This window comes from Nannospalax galili, unplaced genomic scaffold (assembly GCF_000622305.1).
Source record: "Nannospalax galili isolate Female #2095 unplaced genomic scaffold, S.galili_v1.0 scaffold1402, whole genome shotgun sequence".
Lineage (NCBI taxonomy): Eukaryota > Metazoa > Chordata > Mammalia > Rodentia > Spalacidae > Nannospalax > Nannospalax galili.
The window spans coordinates 1,676,264-1,693,045 of NW_008348453.1; the positions used below are offsets into that span (position 1 = coordinate 1,676,264).

The 16,782-nt window shown below is 43.5% G+C and overlaps 2 non-coding genes across 2 annotated transcripts; both read right to left on the reverse strand.

Annotated features, from left to right (window-relative positions):
- Positions 1–5,203: 5,203 nt before the first annotated feature.
- On the reverse strand, positions 5,204–5,320 carry LOC115072402. Its single transcript, XR_003851458.1, has one exon. It is a non-coding gene; the product is annotated as a U5 spliceosomal RNA (small nuclear RNA).
- Positions 5,321–6,934: 1,614 nt separating this feature from the next.
- LOC115072403 lies at positions 6,935–7,052 on the reverse strand. The gene has a single exon (XR_003851459.1). It is a non-coding gene; the product is annotated as a U5 spliceosomal RNA (small nuclear RNA).
- Positions 7,053–16,782: the final 9,730 nt, after the last annotated feature.

The window sequence follows — 16,782 nt, forward strand, 5'->3', positions numbered from 1 at the left end:
ACCCATCAGGGTGTGGTGGGCCACACCTTTAATCCCAGCACTCAGGGCCCAGAGGCAAGCTGATCTCTGAGTTCCAGGCCAGTCTGTTCTACACAGTGAGTTCTGGGACTTGTCTGAGTGGTGGGAGACCCTGTCTCAAAAACACCAAAAAAAAAAAAAGTTTTCTGAGACCCCTTCCTTGCAGTTTTTTGTATTTATATATTTTATCTAACAATAAAGAAAAAAATCGGACTTTTGTGTGATGTGTTAGAGCCTGCAATGTGTCTTGAGCCTTCTGGGACCAAGGACACTACTGCAGCTTTGGCCTCTGGTTCTGTACTCTTGTAGGAAGCGTGTGCACTTCCACGTCCACACCTGTACTTAGATTTAATAGAACTCCATCTCTAGTTCACTTGCAGTTCCTGTCCCCATGCCTAGAGCCCAGTATACAAGTGAGAGACTGCAGATAAGCCAACCTGGGGCGTGCTGAATGTTGAACCTAGGGTCTTATATACTAGGTACTGTATTCCCAGCCCTTTCTTTCTACATTTATTTTTGAGATAGTATCTTGCTAGGGATACTTATCTTGAACTTTTAGTCCTCTGCCTCAGCATCTGCATTGTCTGGATTAGGGGCCCATGGCACCAGGCCTGGATTATAGTCTGCTCAAGGAATATTGGGAAGTCTGGTTAATACAAGAAAGCACTTGACTTCTCAGAGAAGCATCTGAAGGTATTGGGATAGCAGTGTGGTTTTGGAAAATGAGAAATTCGCCCAGGGGACTGAGGAAGCAAGTGTAAGACATGGATGGTTTGGGCACTCAAGGAAGAGATGATGCGTCATGGAGCATGATTTAATTGAATGGTAACAAGGTGTCTCTACAGGGTTCTTGATGGGTCCAGATGGAATAAAATGGTCACCCAATCACAAACCCAGTGGGAAGCCAAGTGGTGAAAGTCCTTGGACCTGCCTCACTTGTGGAGGGGCTGACCAGGCTTAAACCCAGTACCCACTGAGAAATGGCAGCAGCTAGGCCTGGTGTGGGTCTAGCCTGGAACTGCCCATCTTGTTCCTGTGTTACCTTGTTCCTATGTTACCTCACTTCCCACAGGTGGTTTCCACAGATGGGATGCTGGCTGTCCCAGCCATGCTGAGAGAGCAGTACCCATAAGGCCTGGGCTCTATCCTGCTGATTTGGGGACTGAGGGCCTTTGGCCACTAAGCAACACCTTGCAGCAGGAACTGGACAGCTATAGTTGTAGTCCCTGCTGTTCTGCAGCATTGAGATGCAAAGCTTATAGATCCACATGGGGATGGATACCTGCTCATCTCAGTCAAGTGAATTGACTGGTAGCACTGACTTGCAGTGCCTCTCGACCAGTGAAGCACTCGTGATGCTGCTGTGAGGGACACTGCTCACCCCCAGTTTAAAGTGACCCAGAAAAGCTGAGTGTGGTGGCTAACGCCTATAACCCAAGAAGTCAGGAGGCTGAGGCAGGAGGATTGCCATAAGTTCCAGGCTAGCCTGGGCTACCTGTGAGCTCAAGGCCAGCATGTGCTATAGAATGAGAAACTGTTTTTTTTTTTCCTATGTATGAGTGTCTTGCCTATATGTATGTAAGTACACCCGTATGCAGTGCCCGTAAAATGGCCATTGAATCCACCAGAACTGTAGTTAGACAGTTGTCAGCTGTTCTGGGTGCTGGGAACTGAACCTGTATCCTCTGAAAGAGCAGCCAGTGCTCTTAACTGCTGAGCCATCTCTCCAGTCCCGAGACCCTTACACCCCTCTGCCAAAAGAAAAAAAGATCCAGATCGTTAAGGAGCTGTCCTTAAGCTTGAAGTGCTGGTGCCTGTCTTTAATCCTGCACTGGGAGGCAGAGGCAGGCAGATCTGAGTTCAAGGCCATCCTGGTCTACACAGTTCCAGGCCAGTTGGAACTACATAAATGAGACCCTGTCTCAAAAAAAAAAAAAAAAGAAAAAAAAAAAGCCTATTCTGGTCCATGAGCTGCTGGGCCTCTCAATGCCAGAAACAACCCCACCTCCACACCCCACCACCCCACCACCCCACACACAGACTTTCTCTGAGCTCCAGATTGATCTGAGGGGCCACCAACTGAGTGCCAGTGGAATCACTCTTCCTCATTCCAGGAACCCAAGTGGTTCAGTCCACCAGTGGGAGGAAGCATGGCTTTGTTTTCCCATTGGGCAGCTACTCCCAGAGATGCAAATGAGGCTCCTAGAAGGAGCTGGATGAGAACTGGCTGAGAGGTGGGGCTCCATCACCCCACCCACCTACTTCAAGGGCTGGGAAGAGAAGAGTGTCAGTGACTGGGGCCCTGCTTGGGAGAATAAGCATTGATGTGACAGGAAAATAAACAGGTTCTAATGCTAGGAAACACATACATGTGCATTTAAGGTGTCAGTAAGCCGGGGCTGGAGAGATGGCTCAGCTGTTAAAAGCACTGGATGCTCTTTCGGAGGACCCAGGTTTGATTCCCAGCACCCATATGATGGTTAACAACTGTTAACACCCTCTTCTGACCTCCAAGGGCATTATACAACACAGGTGCACTTATATGCAGGCAATGCACTCATACACATAAAAGAAAAATAATAAAATATTTTAAAAAGGTGTCAGTCAGTGATGGGCAGGAAGCATGGAGCATATAGGCTACCTCAGAACCACACAGTTATGGGGTTGAATGGATCAGGCTCTGGCGCTCAACTTTGTTTTGTTTTGGTTTTGAGACAGGATTTCACTATGTAGACCAGACTGGCCTTCAGCTCAGAGATCAGCCTACCTCTGCATCCCAAGCACTGGGATTAAAGGTGTGTACCACTATGCCTGGCCATCATCCTGTTTTTTTGTGTGTACTTTTGCAGTACTGGGGATTCAATCAAGGTCATCAAGGCTCAGCTGCTGAGCTCTATTCCCAGCCCCTTTGTAAAATACTGGCATTTTTTCCCCTTGTGGCAAAAGATGTCTGGGATTTCATTAAACAGTTGTTAAATTTTGGCTGAATCACAAGTTTGACAGAAGCGGCAGTAGTTCTGTGGTTTTGACAAAAGGTAGAGGCTGAGGATGTAACTCAGTGGCAGAGCACTTACCCAGTAATGGCAAGAGGAGACCTTGGGTTGAATCTTGGAACCACAAAAAGAAAAAAAACCTTCTAGATTAACTTCCCCCAACATCGCTTCTTTTTCCCCCTGCTTTTTTTTTTTTTTTTTTTTTGAGACAGGATCTCCCTGTAGCCCCAGCTGGCCTAGAACTCATGATATACATCAGGCTGGCCCCAGACTCACAGAGATCCACTTGCCTCTGCCTCCCAAGTGCTGGGAATAAAGGCGTGCACAACCATGCCTGGCTTTGGTTTTTGTTTTGATGGAGGGGTTGAAAGGGTGCTCTGTCCTTCTGTCTCTCACTCTTTCTGGTTATATGTTGTCTTTGGGGTTTTTGTTTTTTTTTCCTTTGTTTTGCTTTGGGAGGGTTGGTATTGTGTCTGTATGTTTGTTTTAATTATTATTTTTTGCTTCTTTTTTTAGTTTTAAAAATATTTTATATTGGAGCTGGAGAGATGGCTCAGCGGTTAAGAACACTGACTGTTCTTGCAGAAGACCCGAGTTTGAATCCTAGCACCCACATGGCAGCTAACAACCATCTGTAGCTCCAGTCCCAGGGGATCCAGCAGCCTCTTCTGTCTTCCATGGGCATTGCACGAGCTGGGTGCACTTACCTACATGCAAGCAATGCACATAAAATAAAAATAAAATATTAATAGATGTATTATTTTATGTGTATGAGTGTATTGGCTGCATGTATGTAAGTGTACCCATGTTGTGCAAAGCCCCCAGAGGTTAGAAAAGGGTGTTGTTGTAAGAGTGAAACCACTGAGGACAAGTCAGCCTTCGGGTTGCAACAGCAAGAGGTTTATTTAGTACACAGGTACCTGTGGGCACAAAGTCTCCTCGGAGAACTTGCGCGCCTCAGGCCGGGTTTTTGGAACTTTTATAGAGCAGAAGCGGGATACAGAAGCAGAAGCGCGGTTATTGGCTAATTTAAACTATTACAAAATGCTACAGGGAAAGCGGGAAACTTACTTATCAGTAAGCCAGATGTCTCAACCATAAAAGTTACTTATCAGTAAGCCAGATGTCTCGACCATAAAACTTACTTATCAGTAAGTTGGAATTCTTGACCGGTATGCGACCTGCCTGAGAGACTTCATGGCGCCTGACTTTTATTTTTCACTGTGTGACAGATGCTTTGCTGCAACAGCTTGTCTTCTCCTCCCTGAGGAGTAATGAGATGGAGTCTTCAAGAGTACAGTGCTCCATATTCTTGACCGGTACGCGACCTGCCTGAGGGACTTCATGGCGCCTGACTTTTGTTTTTCATTGTATTCTCTCAAACCAGAGTTATGAACAGTTGTTAGCCACCATGTAGGTGCTGGGATTTGAAACTGGGTCCTCTACAAGAGCAGTCAGTGCCCTTAACTGCTAAGGAATCTCTCCAGCCCAATTTTTGTTTTGTTTTGTTCTGGTTTGTTGTTAGTTTCTGTTTTTTATTTTAAATTTATTTATTTATTATTTATTTCGGTCTTTTTGAGACAGGGTCTCCCTGTAGCCCCCCAGCTGGTCTGGAACTCACTAAGTAGACCAGGCTGGCCTTGAACTCACAGTGATCTACCTGCCTCTGCCTCTGGAGTGCTGGAACTAAAGGCATGTGCCACCACGCCCAGCTCTTGTTTGTTTTATACATTCATTCATTCACTCTGTGTGCAAACACATGCACACACATGCTGTTTGGAAGTCTCACCTTTCACCACGTGGGGTGGAGGGACAAAAGTCAATCGGTTAGTTGTCAGAGAAAAAGTGATGGGGAGATTTGGGAGGAGTTGGAGACTTGATTAAAACACATTACATGCATACACACAAACACAAACCTTAAAAAAAAAAAAAAAAAAAAAAGGAAAGGAAAAAAAGTTATTCAAGTCCTCAACAAAAACAAATGGCAGAAGCAGCATTAGGGGTAATCCCTGTCTCAGAAAGAGCTCCCCCAAAAGAGTTCATTGCGAGAAGCCTGGCCACCTTCTTTTCTAGGTGCTTACCAACACTCATAAACCCAGGAAAGATGTGTCCAGAACAAACAACCCACAGGTACATACCAACCAGACAGTACCACACTAAATAGATAAGCCTAACTTTCAACCAGAATCATCAGCCTTGCTATATGCAAGGCTTCAAAAAATTGAGTTAAGACTCAGAGTTGTTCCTCTCCACGGAAATCTTTAGTAAAAGGCGAAAGATTTATACGATCTGAAGAGAAACCAGAGTATGAAAACTGAGCTCACATATGGTTCTCAACTGGCTGTACTTCCTACCCCACCAATGGTGACTACTGACTCGAACTCTGTAATGACTTCTGCCTTGGCCTGAGATAGTTCTCTGAAATCTGTACATCTTGAAGTAAATAGAGTTAGAAAGAAGGAGCTACTGACTTTAACAGAGATCGCTATGCAACGAGAGCATGTAAATGAAGGTACGTTTCCAGCCTCGGGTTTCCGGAAATACTTTAAAGTGTAAATGTGCTGAGCCACCACCAGGGGGCAGTGCAGAAGCCTTCTTCTCTTTTTTTTTTTTTTTTTTTTTTTCCTCAGAATGAAACCTGACAATTTAACCCTCCAAGGAAAAATCCTCTTAAATTAGGACTGGCCGGGCGTAGTGGCGCACGCCTTTAATCCCAGCACTCGGGAGGCAGATCTCTGTGAGTTCAAGGCCAGCCTGGTCTACATAGTGAGTTCCAGGACAGCTGGGGCTACAGGGAGACCCTGTCTCAAAAAGACCAAAAAATAAAAAATAAAAAAATAAAATCAAATAAAATAAAAGTCAGGTGTGGTGGCACATGGTGGCAGGCAGATCTCTGAGAGATTGAGGCCAGCCTAGTCTACATTGAGTTCCAGGCCAGCTGGTGCTGCAGGGAGACCTTGTCTCAAAAAGACCATAAATAAATAAATTAAATAAATAAATAAATAAATAAATAAATAAATAAAATCCAAATAAGCTACATACTGTCTTATTTCAAAAGGGAAGAATTGGGCACACTTAAAACCAAAGTCCAGCAGTGTCAGACACCTGGGACACACGACTTTTCAGGCTACAAAGGGCTTGGGACCTCCACTTTGGCTCTGCCACCCACAGCACATGCAGCTTGTTTCCTAGGCTCAGGCCAGTTCCGCTCCTCATCTGTCACAGCCCTTGGTGGTCATGTCCTGGTCCTGGTCCTGGCATCTGCACTATATCCTGAGGTCTTCACTGCAACTACAGTTGCACATTCACCAATGGTCTCTGTTGGCCTCACAGTGTCAAGTCTTAGATTCTCTCCATAACCTCTTCAGTCCTAGGGTTTCACTTCCCTCAATAAAGACAAAATGAGAGGCAAGAGTGAGCATGAAAGAGAGAAAGACAGACAGAGATGGACACATAGAGACAGAGAGGAAGAAAGGGAGCAAGCCTATTACACTCCTCCACTTCCAAAAGGCACAGAAATGGGAAGAAAAAAAAAAGTATTTTTTGAGGCGGTAAATTGTTTGGAAGTGATGGGTCAAAAATAAATAACAGGTAATATACAAGAATCGGCCCAGACGAATTAGCAGAAAATGTGACGAGAAGAGGAATTCTTCAAGCTCCCGGACCACAACTCACAGCCCCAAATAGCAAGCATGCCCATGCCTACAAACTATCAGCTTTTACTTTTCTTATCTTTCTGAGACAAAATTTCAAATAACTACACACTCAAAAAAGTTGAGGGCTGGAGAGATGGCTCACTGGTTGACAGCAATGGCTGCTCTTGCAGAGGTCTATTTATATACATCATTGGTGCAACACATATATACATACTTTAAGCAGATCAGATACTTTTTCTTTAAGCCTCCTTTTAAACCAGTATGACTAGCCTTACTGTCTGTAAGGCCTCAAAAAATTTGGATTAAGACTCAGAGTTGTTCCTCTCCACGGAAATCTTTAGTAAAAGGCGAAAGATTTATACGCTTTGAAGAGAAACCAGAGTACTGGTAGGCTCTTCCGCCCACAGTTCTCCTCCGACCTTAACTCCTAAAGAACCAATGGGAACTATTTCCCAAATGAGTTGTGATTTCTGATTTCATCGCGCACAAGTCTGTGAAAGCGGAAACACTATTAAGAAAGCAAAACAAGAAAGGGAAAAAAAAAATCAGTTTATCTGTTTTAATTTAAGCGGTGCCCTGAGAGCAATGCATTGTGGGTATGTAAATGACTGAATGGCGACCGCGGGTTCCTGGAAATACTTAAAATATTTCATTTTCTCTGGGCCACCACCAGGGGCAGTGCAGAAGCCAAATTTACGGTTCTTTAAATACAGGGTTCCACTGCACTCTGGTTTTATTTTCATTTACACTACTGTATTCCCAGACTGGGACTTGAGCCCAATCTTCTAGCCTCAACCTCCTGAGTGCATAGGGGATTGGAGGGGCGAGGGGTTATGTTACCTAGGATGATCACTCTACCTCTTAAATTCTGGTTTTACATATCTGTACCTCCACAACCACCTTAAAATTTCTCTTGAAAAAAATTTATCTTAAAAAAACCGAAAAACCCTGGCCAAGCACGGTGGCTCACGCCTTTAATATTCCCAAGGCAGAAATAGGAGGAATCTCTATGAGGTCTACATACCGACTTCCAGGCCAGCTGGGGCTACAGGGAGACCCTGTCTAAAAAGACATAAAAAAGAAAAGAATAAAGAAAAATAAATTTCACATTTAATCATTGTTCTCCCAACTCCAAAGCCCAAAGGACAGCGCCCGTCCCCTGGAGGTCCCGCCCCTGGAGGCCTCGGGGCCCCGCCGAAATCCTAGGATTGCAGACCCGCACCAGAGAGCCCCGCCTTCCCGCCAGTAGCCCTCTTTCCCCCCCGAAAGGGGCCGGTGATGGAGACAGCCACCGCCTCTGGCATGATGTCGGTGGACAAAAACGGGAAGAGGGGGCGCCTTCCATTACTGCTAGTGCAGCGGCTGTCCCACCCAGCAGTGAGTCATGCCCTTGGAACAGGATCGACCTTCCTTGAACCTCCAGAGGTTCAAATAAGAATCATCCCAGAGGGCTGGAGAGTAAGCCACGGGTTCAATTCCCAGCACCCAGTAGTCAGGTTAACTGTAACTCCAGTCCCAGGGGATCAGCCACACCCTCTTCCACTACTCCATCCACTGAGACTAGGTTTTAATTTTGGCTAATTTTGGGCGGTTTTGTGGTACAAAGGGTTGAGCCCAGATTCTCTGGGCCTCATGTAGGCTATGTGTCCCTCTAACACTGAGCTACACTTCAAAATTTACTTTTGCTTGTTTGTCATATAGACGGCCTAGCCTCAAAAGTTAGGTAGTTGAGGATGATCATGAACCTCCAAGAGCTAGGATTATAACCACACCCAACGTTTCTGTGTGGTTTTGGGCTTCAGTTTTTTTGCTTTACTTTTTGTCCTGGAAATCACCAAGTAGACCAGGCTGGCCTCGAACTCACAGCAATCCACTTGCCTCTGCCTGGAACTAAAGGTGTGTGCCACCACGCCCAGCCTGTGTTTTTGGTTTTTTTCTTTAGTTTTATATGTATATGAATGTTTTGTCAGCATGTAAGTGCACCACATGCATGTATGGAGGCCAGAAGAGGGAGTTAGATCTCCCAGAACTGACCATTGTTAGGTGGTTGGAATAGTCTTCTAGAAGAGCAGTCAGTGGTTTTAAACACAGAGCCTTTCTTTTTTCTTTTCTCTTTTTTTTTTTTTTTTTTTTTTTTTTTTTTTTTTTGTCTTTTTGAGACAGGGTCTCCCTGTAGCCCCAACTGGCCTGGAACTCAATGTAGACCAGGCTTGCCTTGAACTCTGCCTCCTAAGTGTGCCACCATGCCAGCTGGCCTAAAAAAACTCAGTATTACAAACCTGCAGCATGAGTTCTTGCGTGGATAGGCTCTTTTTTTTTTTCTTTTAATTTTATATTTGTGTGTCCCAGTGTATATAAATACACCATGTGCAGGTAGGTACCCACAGGGTCATGCCTATATTTATTCTCAGGAGGCTGAGGCCAGGCTGGGCTACGCAATGGTATCTAGGCCTATATGAGATACCAAGTGACACTGTCTCACAAAGAAAGCAAAAAGCTAAAAAGAGGTCATCAGGAGCTATTAGAAAAAATTGGAGGGCTAGTGAGATGGCTCAGTGGGAAGAAGCACTTGCAGGATATGTGACTGTGAGAACAAGTCCCCATGGAATTCCCCTCAGGCTGAGGTTGTAGGTGCTTGGGTGCCACCCTCTGTGAATGCTGCTAATCAAACTCTGGTCCTCTGCAAGAGCAGTATTAAGCTCTTAAGTGTTTAGCCACCAGACTGACTGACTGACTGACTGACTGATTGATATGTTGAGACCAGGTCTTATTAGGTGTGCTGGATAGCTTTAGTGTCAACTTGACACCTCAATTGGGGACTGGCCTGTGGCCATGTCCATGGGGCACCTTCTTGATTGTTCAGTGATATGGGAGGGCCCAGCCCATTGTGGGTGGTGCCACCCCTGGGCAGGTGGACCTGAGTAAGAAAGCAGGCTGAGCAGGGGCCAGGGAGCAAGCCAGTAATCATGGGCTGTGCTTCAGCTCCTGCCTCCAGGTTCCTGCCCTGAGTTCCTACCTTGGGCTCCCTGATGAACTGTGACCTGGGAGATGTAAGCCTAATAAACCCTTTCCTCCTCAAGTTGGTCAGAATGTTTTGTCACAGCAATGGAGAAACACTAGGACATTAGGTATCCCAGGCTGGCCTCAAACTTGGCTTCTAAGCCAAGGTCTCCTGCTTCCACCTCCATCCAACCCAAGGCTTTATGCATTCTAGGAAACCATTCCACCAACTGAGCTACATCCATAGCCCCTTTGGCACAATTTGATCAATCAGGCCCTTTGTCACCAGGATCTTTCCATTTTCACATCATTTCTTACCTCTATTGGTGTAGAGGCTCTGATCTCAGCAGACCTCCAGAGAGTGCCGAGTTCTGGCCTCCCTCAGGCAGAGGGCCTGAGAATGAAGGGGATTTCCTGAGAGCCCCCGGATCCTGCTTCCATGTGGTGAAGGAAGCCTGAGTGTACCTGACTGGAACCTGAATTGGGCTTCCACTCCTGAATAGCTGAGAACTTGAACCCTGTACCAACCAGCTTTACATAACCAATAAAGAAAGGATCAAGGCACCCGGATAATACAAACAGAAGAATACTTCAATTTAATTCTCATATCAGAATCATAAACAACAAAAGAAATTCATGTGCCAAAATCACAACAAAAGAATAATAAAATGGAAAGCCAAAACACCACCAAACTTCACCAATCTACAAGGAGAACCCCCTAGAGAATTTAAAAGAACAATCATAAACATGATCAAGGAATTTAAAGAATACATGAACAAACAAATCAAAGAGCTAAAAGAAGATAGGGATAAACTTCTGAATGAATTCACATCGAAGAAAATGGGTAGAAATGAAGAAGGAAGTGTGAAACTCAATAAGCCAACTTGAAACAACACGGAAACCACACTGTTGAAGAACTGGACCACTTAAGAAAATATTATGGAAAAATTTTAAAAACACAGGAATGGAATATGCAAGAGATGTGGGGCACCATGAAAAGACCAAATCTACAGATCATAGGAATAGACGAAGGAGAAGAATTTAAGGTTAATGGTGTTGACCAGATCTTAAACAGAAGAGAACTTCCTGAAATTAAGGAAAGACATCCCCATAGGGGATGAACACCAAATAGGATCAGAAAAGAAATGTACAGAACAAAGAGAGAATACTGAAAGCAGAAAAAGAAAAACAAGTCATATACAAAGGAAAGCCCATCAGAAATACAGCTGACTTATCAGTGCAAACTATGAAAGCCAGAAGAGCCTGGACCAAGGTATTTCCAGTTCTAAATGACAATAGACGCCAGCCCAGAATACTTTACCCAGCAAAAATGTCTATTATAGTTGGGGCGGGGGGAGAGAAAAATCTTCCATGACATGAATAGCCTGAAAGAATACATGTCCACAAAACCAACCCTTCAAAGAATATTTGAAACAATACAATATCTGACAAAATAGACTTCAAAGTAAAACTACTCAGAAGAGATAAAGAGGGTCACTTCATTCTGATTAAAGGAACAGTTAACCAAGAAGATATTACAATCCTTAACATATATGCACCAAACTCTGTTGCACCCAAATTCATAAAAACAACGCTACAGGACTTTAAGACACGGATCAACCCCAACTCAGTAATAGTAGGGGACTTTTTCCATTAGACAGGCCAACTGGACAAATGTTGGGGACCCCAGTTGTGTGAAGTAGAAGTTCCTCCATGACTGGAGAGCCCACGGTCTCGGCATAAATGCAGGGACTCCTTTTAACAATAGAGTGCTTTTCCTAGCATCCTCCTGACTCACCTTTTGAAGTGCCCGCCAATGCCCCAACATAAACATGCCCTCTGGCTCTGGAAATACCATGCTTTCCTGTGTGATTTTTCAGGCAGTCTGGCAGTCTGGCAGCATGGCAGGAGCCCATTTCCACACACAAATGAGGCATCCACAAAGTGCCTATCAGCTATAGCTTTTACCACTGCCCCTACAGTATAAAATATCCCAGTCTTCTCTCAATAATGGAGAACTGGATCACCAAGGCTTGGAGTCACTGAATAAAGCTGTAACACAGACTAGGCTGAGTCCTGTGTCTTACTGCCGGCGATCCAGCCTCTCCGGGGGGCAGCATTCCTCCGTCATCGACTCACAGACACCCAGCTTCAGCCACCTTGCGCTCTCCCGCGTGATCCAGTGGCCAGTGGATCTCGCATCTTGAGGAAAGCGCACGGGGGAAAATTAAGGCGGTACCCGACTGGACACGCTCTGGTAGCAGAGACCCACAGAAACACGGAGAAGCAGCAGAGAACCAGCAACCCGCGAGAGCCAGCAGTCACAGCAGAGACACGGAGCCACCGTGCTGTGGGCCTTTCAGCACTAAAGCGGTGGACAGCGACGCGCGGCCAGAGACAGATGCCCGCGGAACCTGCCGCACTTCCAGGGCGCGCGACTGAGACCAGGGGACCGATCCCCGCGGGACCGCGTGCCCCATAGACAAAGAATAAACAGACGTCTGAATTAAATGATTACCATACATCAAATGGACCTAACAGATGTCTTCTGAATATTCCACCCAAGCACCACTTTCTATTCAGCACCACATGGAACTTTTTAAAAAACTGACCACATACTGGGTCACAAAACAAACCTCAACAAATACAAAAAGCTTGAAATAATTCCATGCATTCTATCAGACCACAATGCAATAAAGTTCAAAATCAACACTGGACAAAGCGATTGAACAACACACTCCTAAACAATGACAGGGTGAAAGGAGAAATTAAGAAAGAAATAAAAGAATTCCTGGAATTCAACAAAAAGGACAATACAACACAACACAACACAACCTCTGGGACACATTAAAAGCAGTCCTAAGAGGGAAGTTTATAACTCAGTGCCTACATTAAAAAATTAGAAAGAGCCCAGCTGTAACTCAACACACTTGAAACCCAAACCCAGCACACAAGAAGAAATAACAAAAATCAGGGCAATAATTAATGAAATTGAAACAAAGAAAACAATACAAAGAATCAATGAATCTAAGAGCTGGTTCTTTGAAAAGCTAAACAACATAGACAGACTCTTAGCTCAGTTAGCCAAAAGAAAGAAAGCGCAACAAAATCAGAGATGAAAGGGGAAACATCACAACAGACACCAAAAAAATCCAGACCATTATAATGGAACATTTAAAAAACCTATACGCTACTAAATCTGAAAATCTAAAAGAAATGGATGGATATCTGAAATCATGGGAACCATCAAAGTTAAACCAAGAAGAGAGCAACAGTTTAAACAGACCCATAACATATAAGGAAATTGAAATAAAGCCTCCCAACTAAAAAAACCCTAGGCCCAGATGGATTTATAGCAGAATTCTACCAGACATTTAAAGAAGACTTCCAACCAATACTAATTAAATTATTCAAAATGGTAGAAACAGAGGGAGAACTCCCAAATTCCTTCTATGAAGCCAGCATCACTCTAATACCCAAAACTGGGTAAAGACATAACCAAAAACGAAAACTATAAACCCATATCCTTAATGAACATAGATACAAAATTTTTAAACAAAATACTTGCAAACCACATACAGACACACATCAAAAAGATCATCCACCATGATCAAGTAGGCTTTATTCCAGATATGCAGGGATGGTTCAATATATGTAAGTCAATAAAAGTCATAAATCATATAATGGGATCAAAGACAAGAACTACATGGTCATCTCAATAGATGGAGAGAAGGCCTTTCACAAAATTCAACATGAATTTATGTTCAAAGTCCTAGAGGGAATTGAACTGGAGGGAACATACCACAACACAATTAAAACCATATATAACAATCCCTCAGCCAACATCATTCTAAATGGAGAAAAACGGGAAGCATTCCCATTGAAATCAGGAACCAGACAAGGCTGCCCACTATCTCCACTTCTCTTTAACATAGTACTTGAAACTCTTGCAAGAGCAATAAAGAGCAATAAGACAAGAGCAGGAAATTAAAGGAGTAATAATTAGAAAAGAAGAGGTCAAACTATCACTTTTTACAGATGATATTATACTATTCCTAAGAGATCCCAAAAGTTCTACCAGAAAACTCCTAGAACTGATCAACACTTTCAATATAGCAGCAGGTTATAAAGTAAATCTACAAAAATCAGTAGCCTGGGGCTGGAGAGATGGCTCAGCAGTTAAGAGCACTGACTGTTCTTGAAAAGAACCCAGGTTCGATTTTCAGCATGAGCATGTTGGCTAACAACCATCCGTAACTCCAGTTCTGGGGGAATCCATTGCCTTCTATTGACTTCTGCTGGCATTGCATGACATGGGTGTACTTACACACATGCAGGCAATAGACTCATACACATAAAATAAAAATAATAAATATTTTTTTTAGCCAGGTCTGGTGGCACATGCCTTTAATCCCAGCACTTGGGAGGCTGAGGCAGGCAGATCTCTGTGAGTTTGAGGTCAGCCTGGTCTACATAGTGAGTTCCAGGCCAGCTGGGGCTACAAGGAGACCCTGTCTCAAAAAAAGACCAAAATTTTTTTAAAAATCAGTAGTCTCCAATTAAGCAATTGGAGAACAAATACCCAGAAATGCTCCCATTCACAATAGCTGCAAAAAACATAAAATATCTTGGAATAGCTGGGCGTGGTGGCGCATGCCTTTAATCCCAGCACTTGGGAGGCAGAGGCAGGTGGATCTCTGTGAGTTCGAGGCGAGCCTGGTCTACATAGTGAGTTCCAGGCCAGCTGGGACTACAGGGAAACTCTGTCTCAAAAAAAAAAAAAAATCTCAGAATAAACCTGACCAAAGACTCCAAAGATCTCTACAATGAAAATTTTAAATATTTAAAGGGATTGAGGAAGACATCAGAAGATGGAAGGACCTCCCATGCTCATGGATTGGAAGAACTAATATTGTGAAGATGACCATCCTACCAAAACCCATTTATAGATTCAACGCAATGCCAATTAAAATCCCCATGACATTTTTCACAGAATTGGAAAAAAACATCCTAAGATTCATATGGAAGCACAAAAGAAATGGTGCTTCACCATTTCTGGATCTCCACCTGTGGGAGAATGAAACTAGATCCTTATCTTTCACCTTGCACAAATGTCAGCTCCAAATGGATCAAAGACCTCAATATGAAACTGGAAACCCTGAAACTATTAGAAGAAAATATTGGCAGTAACTTACAAGATATAGGTGTAGGATAGGGTTTCCTAAATCAGACAGAATTTGCTCAAGAATTAAGGTCAGCAATCAACAAGTGGGACCTCATTAAACTAAAAAGCCTCTGTACAGCAAAAGAAACAATCAAAAAAGTGAAGAGAAAACCCCCAGAATGGGAAAAAATCTTCACAAATCTGACAGGGTTTTAACATCCAGAATATATAAAGAACTCAAAAAACAAAGAAGCAAGAAACCAAATGACCCAATTAAAAGATGGGCTGAAGATCTAAACAGAGAGTTCTTAAAGAAAGAAATAAAGATGGCTAAGAAACAAATCAAAAAGTGTTCAACATCATTAGTAATTAGGGAAATGCAAATTAAAACCACCCTAAGGTATCACCTTATCCCAATCAGACTGGCTAGGATCAAGAGAACAAATGATACCAAATGCTGGCGAGAATGTGGAGAAAGGAGAATGCTCATTCACTCCTGGTGGGATTGCAAACTCATGCAGCCTCTATGGAAAAGTGGGGAGAACTCGTAAAAAAATAAAAATGAACCTACCATATGACCTGGTTATACCACTCCTTGGCATACACCCAAAGGACTCATCCTATTGTAGAGACACTTGTACAACCATGTTTGTTGCTGCTCTTTTCACAATAACTAAGAGATGGAAGCAACCTAAGTGCCCCTCAACTGACAAGTGGTTAACAAAAATGTGGTATATTTACATAATGGAGCTCTATTCATCGGTAAATAAGATGAAATAATGAAATTTGCAGGAAATGGATGGATCTAGAAACTGTTATACTAAGTGAAGTGACACAGACTCAGAAAAACAAACGACATTATGTTCTCCCCCATATGTGGATCCTAGCACCAAATCCTTTTAAATTCCAGGTCCTTTTAATAAGATGATGTTATACAGCAGTCCCTTATGCACGAAATAACTACCATCATCACGACTTCAGTTGCACCTGATCGCTAAACATCATCACAACTGGGCTCATGGACGGTTGTGCTCATTCCTTAAAGGAGAGCCAAGCAGGGTGATTGGGCCCTCACCGGAGTATCCAGCCACTCTTCCCAGCCAACTATATGCAGTTTGACCCTAATCACACATGGCCTCCTGCATTTGGGGAAGGCTAAAGTATACAATCTGGGGAAGGCTAGGAAGAGAAGGCTTGACACACGCTGAGTAAAGGCTTTCCAGTGTGCATGCCCTCAGGTCATACATACACCTCAGCAACCCCTCAGTTATCTGGTAAGTAAGCTCAATAAATTCATTGGTTCCCCAGTAAAACTTTAATCAAACATTGGCTTGACACTAGAACCATAAAATGGAATAAGCATTGCTTAGCATCCCCAGGAAGTCTCTCAACAGATGGTTATGCTATTATGTCTCATAACTATTTAACAAAAAGAAAATGAGAATGTAAAAGATGTTAAAAGGATTTGGGAAATGGAGACATTTTCCAAAATAACCAGAAAAAATGAGAAAGCCTAAGCAAGTGATGAAGGTCTGTTTAGGTTTGTTATGATATATAAAGGATGAAACAAAACTAATATATATGGGCTGGAGAGATGGCTCAGCAGTTAAGAACACTGGTTGTTCTTGCAGAAGACCCAGGTTCGAATCCCAGCACCCATATGGCAGCTAACACTGTCTGTAACTCCAGTCCCAGGGGATCCAAGAGCCTCTTCTGACCTCTGTGGGCATTGTACGACACGGGTGCACTTACCCACATGCAGGTAATACATGCATACACAAAAAATAAAAGTAATAAATAAAAAAGAATTTTAATTAAAATAAAGGGGGCTGGAGAGATGGCTCAGTGGTTAAGAACACTGACTGCTCTTGCAGAGGACCTGGGTTTGATTCCCAGAACCCACATGGTGGCCATGAACCATCCTTAACTCCAGTTCCAGGGGAATCCGAAG